Consider the following 11,525-nt stretch of genomic DNA (forward strand, 5'->3'; position numbering starts at 1 on the left):
AGCTTAACTATCACCCTCACATATGAATGACAGAGGTAAACAACACCCTATTCCATGGGTAAAGTCCACGTTTATGGGTGGGAATGCGGTATAGCAGAAAAAACCCTTGAAAGAATGCTAGAAGAACTGGGTTATAAACCTGTCACTATCACAGTGGAGTTTTAATCCTAGAGAAGTCTTGTCACTTCTCAGGGACTCCCACTTCCTCACCTATAAATAAAGTGAGGATGTTGCACTCAGTTTTCAACAGCGGTCTACTGGCATTTGAGGACATATAATTCTTGCCGGGGTATAAGGCTACCCCAGGGATTACAGAAATTTAGTGTCCTGACTCTGGGCACTAAAAAAAGCCTATAACTCTTTTTTAAGTTTTTATTTAAATTTCAGTTAACATACAGTGTAATATTAGTTTCAGATGTACAATGTAGTGTTTCACCACTTCCACAAAACACCTGGTGCACAAGTGCCCTCTTTAATCCCCATCACCTATTTAGCCCATTCCCCCTGCCCGCCTCCCCTCTGGTGACCATCAGTTTGTTCATAGTTAAGAGTCGGTTTCTTGGTTTGTCTCACTCTCTTTTTCTCTCTCTCTCTATATATCATAGTTTAAGTACTAATTCAGAAGCCACTTTGCCCATAAGTGCTTGCCCCAAATACTTCAGGCCAAACAGATCTCCTTTCTCTCAAAATAAATATAGCATTTATACCCTGTAACACAATTTTTCATTAAATTGTATAATTGTCTACTGCTCCTTAATCCCACAACAGACATTATTAGTGTTGCCTTCCTAGCTTGAATGATAGGCCCCAGAGTCAAGGGTCATGTCTTATACTACTTTTATATTCCCCAGAGTGTCTAGCACATTCCTGGGAACACAGTAATGGCTCAATAAATATATGTCCTGTCTTTGATTTTTCAGTGATCCCAAAAATACCACTAGCTTGGCCAAACTTACATCCTGCAGGCTAATAAAAAAATTTATTTATTCAGCATCTTTTTCCCAAGTAGTTTTCAAAGTATTTTTCAGATGACATTCCTAATTCTCACATACCCTACATGTACTATAAGGAATAAATAAAAGCAATGAAGTTTCAGGACAAAAGCAAAGAGAATTAAAATTTCATGCTCTTTGATGAGAGGCATTCTGAGAACTGGCAAACTGTGTATGTCTCCCAAGTCCTATTGATTCGCACAGAAAAACTCCAACACATCTCCATCTTGCTTCAAATATTAAAAACGTCTCGACATTGCCAAGGCCCTGAACAGGATCTGCCTGGGAAAGCTGGTCATCAAGTATGGGTGTTATCATTAACCTAAACAGAATAATACCAAATTTGCATTATGAGCTTAGATTCTAGTCATCACCTGACCTGTTCAATATCCCTTTGCCCCCAGCTCTCCACATCCTTCTTATCAACACTTCAATTTCTCTGGTTTACTACAAACTAAGGTCATCAAAAAATATTTATTAAACAACTGTTCTATGACAAGCAGAGCACGGTTTTGCCAATGTCTCTAAAGGAAATAAGATGCTATGCTGACTGCGAATATGAAAGAAATCATTCGCCTTTATTCCTGCTCCTCTTTCTTCAATCTTTCTGACATGCTAGGTATCAACGTGCTATGTTTTCTTCATTCCTCATCATCTTGTACAGGGACTCTGGTGTCCTCCTCTACCCCTAGGGGAAGAAGCCATGCAGAGGCTCTGTCTTCAGTATTCTTTCCATAATTCATCATTCACATATGTTGTGCCAGACTGTTTTTCACTCTGCTTTGCCAAATTGGGGTTTTCCGGGATAACAATAACATAGCTTGAAGGTGTCTAAAGAAGCCACAGAGACGTTGAATTAGAATCATATGCCATCATCCTGACCAAGGACAAAGGCTGCTTAACCAATGGCAATCAGAATTGGAAGTCTGACTAAAGTTTGTCACCTGCCATCACCAAACTTGATGTGAGCTGTTTACTGCATCACTTAGCACCTTTTGTTTCAATAAGCATCCCGGGGAGAGCTACAGATGTCTATCTTGTACTAGTTACACTCTACTTTTTTCTGACATGGCAACTCAAAGCAAAAAAAGATAGGTATGATATTTGTTATGATAAAGTACACTTTTTAAGCAAGAAAAAAATGAATTTTTCTTTTGACCAATGACTTTATGATATATCTAATATATTCTAAAGGAACAGAGAGGGATACCTCTTCAAAGTTTTTAAAAAATATATTTTCAATGTTTTATTTTATAAACAACTGAAGAAACAATCAAGGAGGAGTCACTATAGCAAATGTCTAGCAGAGCAGGCTGTCCACCACAGGTAATTACAGAAAAGAACCTATTCAACTTGCAAAACCTTTTGATGTTCTAATACTGAATAAGGGCTTTATCAGGGTATTCTCTATCATATGCCTCAAATCCCCATGAAATGAGCATCTTCACCAGGAAACACTTTTCACTCAGAAGCCCAGCCAGCTGGAGATAGATTTGTTTATGTTTACACAAATTCACAATCTAGGAAGTGTAATTCATTGGGATTATAACGATATTATTCTAAAGAAAACTGACTGAAGTCTTGTCAATACCAAAAGAAGCAAGGCCTAATCAAAGCAGTAAACACATCTGGAAGTTTTAAGGACTCTGTAGAAGAAATTATCTATGATTTTGAAATGGAGTATTTGAAGGTGGGTTTAGATGCTAATTAAAAAGACACAGCCCAACAATTTCTGACAAAATCACAGACTTCTTATAAATCATTATTAAGTAAAATTGGTACCTGACCTAAGGCTTCATTGCCTATATTAAAAGGCAGTGAGAGGCACTGAAGAAAGATGTTGAAACTAAACCATGACTGTTTCTGTCACTCTTCTTTTTCTTTCTTTTTAAAAAAATATATTGGTGACATTTTACTTTTTTAAGAGAGAGCATGAGTGGGTGAGGGGTAGGAAGGGAGAGGGAAATGCAGAGGGAGAGGGAGGGAGGGAGGGAGGGAGAGAAGGAGAGAGAGGGAGAGAGAGGCAAAGAGAGAGAGGGAGGGAGGGAGAGAGAGAGGGAGAGAGAGGGAGGGAGGGAGAGAGAGAGAGAGGGAGAGAGAGGGAGGGAGGGAGGGAGGGAGAGAGAGAGAGAGAGAGAGAAAGAGAGAGAGAGAATCTTAAGCAGGCTCCACGCTCAGCACAGAACCCCACTTAGGGCTTGATCCCATAACTGTGAGATCAGGACTTGAGTCGAAATCAAGAGTTGGACACTTAACCCACTGAGCCACCCAGGCACCCCATCATCCTTCTTTTGAGATTCTGGTACTCCTCATGGCAACAACAAACAAACAACAAAAGAACACAGTTTTCAGAAAGATTTTCTGCATCAGACCTTGGCGAGCTGCTATGGTTCCAGAAAGCATAGCGTGATTATATTTTTATCTGTTTCCCTTAATTGATTAAAAATATTAATGGTGAAGGAATAAAATAAGCAAACGCTATTTCTCGATGCTTATATTGAAAATTATTGGGGCACCTGGGTGGCTCAGTCAGTTGAGCATCTGACTCTTGATTTCAGCTCAGGTCATGATCCCAGGGTCATGGGATCAAGCCCATGTTGGGCTCCACATTAAGCATGGAGCCTCCTTAGGATTCTCTCTCACCCTCCCTCTCCCCATGTTCCCTACTTGTGCTCTCTCTCTCTGAAAATAAAAAAAAAATTAATGAAAATTGTATCTTAAATAAGTGATATGAATTATAGCTCAATTATCCAAAGCATTCCACGTTAATTACACTAACACTCTTTCCACAGCTGCTGTGTTTACAAGCATTCAGCAAAGAACGGAAAAATATAAAAATGAATAAAATTTATTTCCTGTTTCGAGGAACCCTTACTAGCAAGGAAGACAGATAATGAAAAAGTAGACCACGAAACTGAAAGCGAATGAAATAGGTGTTCTTAAAGAGTTTCAAGCAAAGTCCCAAAGGAGCTGAGAGAAAAGAGAAATTCAGTAATCAAATGAATTTAAATCATAGCCCTGTAAAGAATCCTAATAAGGCATCTTGTTTATTCCTCATTTTTGTTGCTGTTGTCTGTTATTAATGTGTAAGAAATATGAAACCCAGGAAAGTTCAATAGTTTGCAAAAATCACATTGCCCATTTGAGGCACAGCTTGAAGGCACACAAGTTCCCTGACATCGAGTTTACTATTGTTTCATATTATGCCATCCTAAGCTGAGGGTTTCTTATACCAAAGTAGAACTTTGGGTTGGAAACTGCATGTCTAAGAACTTGTTGGGGATGTACTGCAATCTTTTGTTTGTTCATTTTTGCAGGAGGTTGGGGCTAAATAGGAGGTGGAGAGTTGTGAAATAAATTTTTGAGCTTTAAAAAAAATATGTACTTTATCATTGGTTATTTCCTCCCTTTATAGGAGAACAAAATAAAGCAAAGAAGAAAATGTAATATAGATGGAGATCATAATTCAAGGGGCTTAGTGAGCAGTCTCACTGCAAACACACACACACACACACACACACACACACACACACACGAGGGGGAAGAGCATGAACAATTTTATTAAAGAGAACAAGACTGCATTGGCCCCTTGTTCTGACAAAAGGTCAATGCACAAAGTAGGAGCTTCTGATAGGCCCAGATGTCAGCCTATATCACAGGTTGGTTTTCTCTCTTTGCCAAGAAAAATGGTTATTTTGTTCACACTCAGACTTGCTGAGAAAAACATTGTCATCATCATCAACCATAAACATTTCTTGCAAGAGGACAGAAGATTCTCAGCTGAGGCAGATTCTCAGCTGGTAGCAGGGGAAACATAACTTCCTTGGGAAGCCCCAGACAGATACATAAAAGGGAAATCAATCATGTCAGGCAGGTGTCTAATGTGCAGTGCAATGCCATAAATGCTACAGAGGTTGTGTGGAAACACCTCAGCCCAGGATGGTAAGCATCGTAATTTTCACAGAGGAGAAGAGTGAGTCTCAGAGGAGCTAATCCGCACATTGGTGGTAAAGCTCAAATTCAAACTAGGGTCCAATGGGCCTCAAAGTACATGCCTTTGAACCACACCCTCTCCCCCTGTATATACCAGCTTTGCTTCCTTCCCCCAAGAAGGTTAGAACTTGGTAAGTGAAGACCATCAGAGCCTTTGTCTGACTTGGATCCAGACACACAGCAGGAGGGAGGAACTTTCCTTAGAACTGATGCAGTGATATACCTGCTTTGGACTTCTCTGCCACATCGCAAGCCATTTACCTCCAGGGGAAGAAGAGGTTGTTGACTCAGTCATGTCCTGTATGTACATCTTAAATCCCAGTTGCCGAAGGAAGCATTTCTGTCAGTTGTACTTTTACCTCATTTAGGGCCAGATGGCATACGGTCTGACTTGGACAGAATGAGCCATCAGTAAATGCCTGATTACTAGTACTGACTCATGCTTGTGGAAGCAGACACAATAAGGTCCAGGAAAATAATACCTCGTAGTCCCTACCTGTCCATGATATGCAACTTCAATTTGCTTGTCTCCAGAACATTCTATGTCTGGTTTTTTTGGGGTTTTTTTTGGCTTGGTGTTCCTTGACAGGGAGAAATTAAGCAGCCATTTTCATTGCATGTAGAATTCTATACACCTGCATAGGAAGACACTTTCCATAGATTTATAGGAAGTTCAGGCATGAAAAGAAAATTTTTTTATTATTGAAGTACAGTTTAAAGATATTTTGAAACAATTATAATGTTTCGACTACGGATGACTAATAATCTGAAAAGACTAAATTGTTATCTTGTTTACAGGTTTGAAATTAGTGAACAGTGAAATGAGGTGGCTAAAATAGTACATGAAGATTAACCTGCCTTAATGGATACAGAAAGTCTAGAACTAAGGATTTCATATCTGTGTTTGAGATGACAACCATGATGAGGGGGGCAGCATAAATGCGGACTCTAGGGCATATTGGTCAGGGCAGGGAAGGGTGGGACCCCACTGTGGGTGAGAATAGCTGCAAGAATAAGCAAGAAAAAAAAAGGTATTCAGGAAGAAGGGGCATAATGTTTGTTTTCAAACACAGCACTTAAAAGGAAGAGAGATTAGATTCATTGTGTGTTGCTCCAGCAACTGAACAGTAGGTCAATAGGTAGCAGAAAATGTTGATTTAATGCAAAGCAGAACTTTCTAAAAATGAATCTCTCCTAGAATGGACAGGCCAGTGGACAGAAGCAAGATTCCCCCCTCCGATTATTTTCAAGAAGAGGTGGGCTGGCCCACTTATAGAAAGGGCTACTGAAGTGGAAGTTCATCCATATGATAGGTACCTCTGAAGTTGGCTCATACTCATCAACCATTTTATTGGGCACATCATTGATATTATATTGTCCAAGGTCCAAAAATAAATGACTTGCCAAGAAGACATCCTACATTGTTTTGTTTACACAATAAACAGAGGGCTAACTCCAAAGCCTTACCAAACTTCAACTCATTTTTTTACGTTTATTTACTTTTGAGAGAGAGAGAGAGCGTGAGTCCGCATGAGCGGGACCAGGGAAGATAGAGAGGGAGACAGAGGATCCAAAGTGGGCTCTGTACTGACAGCAGAGAACCTGAGGTGGGCTCAAACCCACTCTGGGAAATCATGACCTGAGCAGAGAGCTGAAGTCAAACACTTAACCGGCTGAGGCATCCAAGCACCCCAAACTTCAATTCTTATCTATTCAATATTCCCAAAGTGATTAGATGATTTGAAATCTCATATTACTTAAATAACTACCATAGAGATTATAGAGTTTTCTCTTTTTTAAAAAAAAAAAGGGACGATTTTTATGGACATATGTAAACACACTAAGTTATTTTCATTATTGACATGTTTTTAACTGTTCTCTAAAACTAAACCAAGTCTCCATAATTGTGCAATTTACTAGCAGAATGACCAGAGAAGCTTAATCTTCAGGATAGCAGATTTAATCAATATAACCCATGCCTGTTTTTCTAAGTTAAGCAATTTGCTGTGCCACATTCTCACTGTATCACTCAGATTTATCTTTACATTAACAATGCTTACCAGCAGATAGCCAAAAAAGACTTGCCAAGTTGGACCAACTTCAAGGTTTGTTTCCATGCTGGGGTGTTTCATGCACTTGGCAGAAGCAGGCTGCAACTGGGGCTCCATTTATTACATTCTGCTATAAACATTATGTCCTGACCTAACAAGACACTGCACATGACAATCCCATAGGTTACCAAGCACCGTAAACATCTGTTAACACAAGCACCAGAGATAGCATGGAGAAGATGTCTAGCATCCATTCTAAGTGGTTTATGATGTGGAGTCTGCTGTTTACACACAAATAATCAAAAACACAACCCCAAGTTCTGCCTAGAACAAATATTTGCAAGACAAAGTTATGCTCGGTTTGAAAAAAAAATACACTGGAGTCATCACTTTGTCACTGCATTTACAGGCTTTTATTTCATACCTTTACCTATTAAGTGTTGGCTTTCCATGACATTCAGTAGACCTAAACTATAATTTCACTGTGATATATTTACTCCAAATGAAAAGCTGAATGTTGACTTACCAACTTTCCTTAGACTTATGTGAATCAAAAGTTTACAAGTGTGGAAGGAGATAAGGGATGGGTGGTGCTTAAACTCAAACGATGTTTTCCAAGGGTCTCTGGGTGAAAACACATCCTTCCAGCTCCATCTAAAGTCCATCTGAAGAGAAACCAGAGACCCCCTTTAAATCTAACCTGGGAACACCAACTTTAAATCTAACCTGGGAACACCAAGCTTTGCTTTTCTCAAAAGGAAACAAATCCCCAATCACAGAAAAGATGGAACCAACAGTCCTGTCTACTAAATTATTTTATTTTGTTGCTATCCAGCGTCTTAATTTCTGGAAAATGTTTCCTACTAGTTACCTCCAAGGTCTATATACCTTGGCACTCCAGAGAAAAGGATTTGCAGGGTGACCCAGGTGGAAACTAGCCTAGAACACCAATCGCTTAGGGCACAGCTGCCACAACATGTCTGAGGAGAGACGGGTGCCTTCCCAGGCACACATGCCAGGGATTCTAAAGGTAAACATCACGGAGACCATGTAGTCTCTGGACTGTGCACAGCAGCACCCCGGGAATCTCAGATCCACAGCTCCAAGTTGGGTCTGGGCCTCCAGGGTTCTGTGCCTACACATACACACGTCTTCGAACCCTCGTCCTCCTCTGCTAGTCTCCTGAGAGCTTCAGGAACCTTCACCTCTAGCCCTCAGCTCCTCAAAGGCAACGGGTTTAGTTAGTGTTTTAAAGTCCGTGGTATTTAAATCCTACGCAGGGTTGAGACTTCCCAACCCTCTGGCCTCCCGTTACCTTTCCCTGTCCCTTCCAAGGTCTCCTGGCTGCACAAACGGGCGGGCGGCACCTCTCTGGCCTCCTCCTCCCACCCTGCACACCCTACTGGCTCAGGCGCCGACACGCCTCCCCAGGCGCACACACACGCGCGCGCACACACAGTGCTCACGTACACCCATTCAGCACACGAACCCGGAGCCAAGTTACCAACTCCCGCAGCCCGGCCCGAGAAGGCGTCCCCCACTCCGGTTATATATAAAGCACTCGCCCCAAATTAGACTCCCCCACGCGCCCGGGAGTGGTGACCCTGCCCGGCACCCTGCACGCGCGGCCAGCACCCTCTCCCCTGACACGCCGCTACCCCACTCACTCGCAGCTCTCAAGATCCGGGCAGTTCTGTCAAAACTTTGAGCCTGGTTGATTTCATAACCACTAGTGTGTCCGGGGCTGGGGGGCTCGGCTCGCCACGGTTTCCACCCACTCCAGCTCATGGGTACTGGTGGCAGTGACTCTACTGACCCCAGCTCCGCGGGTGCCAAAGCGTGGCTGCAGCCTGCACAAAGGCGCAGAGGGCGGTGCGCTTTGGGGAGGAGCGCACGGTGTCGACGAGCACAGCCCGACGACCTCCCCTCTCCTCCGGTCGCGCCGCCAGAGACCTCTCTCCCCGCTCAGCAGCGGCAGCCTCAGCAGTTCCTGCCCCAGCACCGCTGATGATGTCAAATAGAAACACTCGCAAAACTTTTACGACTTCAACAAAACTGGCTTCGGAGGCAGCCCCTCCAGACACCGCAAACATCGGTCATAGCAGGCGCCAGCGTGGGATGGTTCGCCTGTGGCCCCCAACTCCCTGACGCCCCCCACCAACGTGCACACACACACGCGCGCACGCGCGCGCGCGCACATACACACACACACACACACACACACACACACACACACACACACACAGCGTGGATCGGGTTACGACAACCCACCAGCAGAAAACAACTTCGCGAGGAGGAGGGGAGCACAGCCAACCCCCAAGTCACCCGGAAAAAAATTACTCGTGTAAATACATAATCCAGACCCCCACTTTCATAAACAACTGGTGCCCCAGGGTCCACTCCCAGGTTCCCTGGCACAAAAGGGGGGAAAGAAGAGCCCGACTCCCTCAGCCCCCCTCCAGTACCTCCGAGCCTCGCCTCCGGATAGAGGGCGCGGGTTCGCTTCCGCGCTGGGGCCGAGGGCGCGGGGGCCTCCGGCCTGCGTGGCCCCAGCCCGGGGTCCCCGCCGCCGCTTCGGCTCAGCAGCAGCAGCCGCCGCCGCCGCCGCCGCTCCAGCAGCCGCCGCTGCCGCCGCCGCCGCTCCCTAGACCGCCTCCTCTTCCCATGGCTGCGCCCTGCTTGGCAGCTCGCGGGCTGTCAGGCTTGGGGAGGAGGAGGGGGCGGGGTGAAACGGGAAGGGAGGACGGGAGGGGATGGGTGGGAAACGGCGGCCGCCGCTCACCAGGGGTCACTCCTGGCCGGGCCTGCCGCCCCCGCGACCCGGGCTGCCGCCGCGAGGTGAAGCGGGAGTTCGGGGCGACCGGTTCGAGACCCGCTGCGGAGGCGCGGAGCGCCGTCCGGGCCAAGCATTCCGAGCAGCTGGGATGAAGCGTTCCCCGGCGAGGAGTTGGAGTTGGTGCGTGTCACTCTCTTCTGGGCTGCGCGGCTCCTCCTAGAGGAAAATATTGGTAGTTGCAGGACACTTCCTTCCTCTCCGCCCACCCCTGTTCCCAAAAAGAAGGCAGGACCTAAAAGAGCATGAAGTGCAGTCAACAAATTGAAAAGAACACTTACAGAAAAGTTAGCTATCTGCAGGAATGGGAAAAAGACGAGCAGGATAGCTCGGAAAGCGTGATGAGCCAACCAAACATTGCCTCTCTCCACCTGCAACCAATTTCCAAACTCTTGCTTCCTGGGTAAAAAGATAGTTAAAAGTAGACAGGATCTTATTTTAGAGGTTAGAAAACAGAGAGATGAAGTAATTTGCCAAAAACACAAGGCTTGTTAGGAGAGACGTCTGTCCCGAAGCCAGTGCACGGGGCTACAGGGTGTCCGGACACAGGCCTCAGCCGGAGGACTGTCCTTGTGTATGACTAAGGGAACGCAGTTTAACTGCCCTGCGCAGAACACAGCTCATCTGTCAAATACGAGCCTGTCCACCACTTTTCACCGTAGGAAAACAAAGTGACAGGAGAAGTTGTCAAAGTGCTTCAGAAAGTTAATATCGTTGTGCATGAGCATGTCGTTTTGTAAAGCATCAAACTCCCAGTCACCACATGCTTTTCTCAGCAGAAAGTACAAAAGTCCAGTTCTAGGTTGTCTGAGATCTGAAGGAGCAGCCAGTCATGCTACCTTTTTACTGTTTACTTTACTACTGACAGCCAGTTATAATGTCGTTTATCTAACAGCTTCTAAACAGCTTGGGCTTACAAAATGACTTTTTTTTTTTTCTTTTACAGGGCTCCAAACACAAAGCTGAGTTTATAACCAGAGAGAAATGTTGAAACAACAATCTAAAGAAACCAAGCTTCTTAGCACTGGAATAAAAGATTCCCGGGGTGTGGAGAGCAGCACATGGTGAGTGGTACATGGCAAGTAGTACAGAGAAGGCAAAAGGAAGGAAGGAACTCAGGACCCAAGAATGCATCACATAAGATTCTCCCATTTTTAAAGGAATCAAAGAAATGGAAAATTCTGTTCCTTAAGAGTCCTTTTTGAGTCTCAGCTATGGCTCAACAACCCAAATGTTCCAGGCAAAGAAGGACAGCCAGAATGAAAGAAGGAGGAAAGATTCTAGAAGGTGTTTGTATCATCACAGTCCTATACCGTGGCAGGAGTCAGGTGGATGTTGATTTTGAACTGGTCCTGTTCTATCCCACCTAAGTACAAGGTGGCTCTCCTTCTCTTCTCCAGTCCCTTGATTTCTAGGGTTCCGGGCTCTGCAAGAGCAGTAGGGTGCTTCCCAGTGTCTAGAGTTTTTAAAACAGGAGTTGCTCACATAGACAAAGATGAGGGCCCAGGCAGGCGGAACTCCTGCTGGGTGTTCTATCCATGCCATGTCGGCTGAAAGGGCATGAAAGGGCATGACAGGAGGGAGACAAGGCAGTCCTCACGTGCTGACTCCATTCCTGTTTGAGATGACCTTCCAAGTTGGCCCTTCAGACTCTGG

General features: G+C 44.6%; 1 protein-coding gene across 1 annotated transcript in view; it reads right to left on the reverse strand.

The window, feature by feature from the left end:
* GHR (growth hormone receptor) overlaps window positions 1–9,560 on the reverse strand; it is a 272,255-nt gene extending 262,695 nt beyond the window's left edge. The window contains exon 1 of the mRNA XM_042995553.1: window positions 9,502–9,560. The gene's annotated coding sequence lies outside the window, so the exon portion shown is untranslated. The remainder of the gene's footprint in view (window positions 1–9,501) is intronic.
* Between the last annotated feature and the right edge of the window lie 1,965 nt (window positions 9,561–11,525).

Source organism: Panthera tigris, chromosome A1 (assembly GCF_018350195.1).
Source record: "Panthera tigris isolate Pti1 chromosome A1, P.tigris_Pti1_mat1.1, whole genome shotgun sequence".
NCBI classification, from domain to species: domain Eukaryota; kingdom Metazoa; phylum Chordata; class Mammalia; order Carnivora; family Felidae; genus Panthera; species Panthera tigris.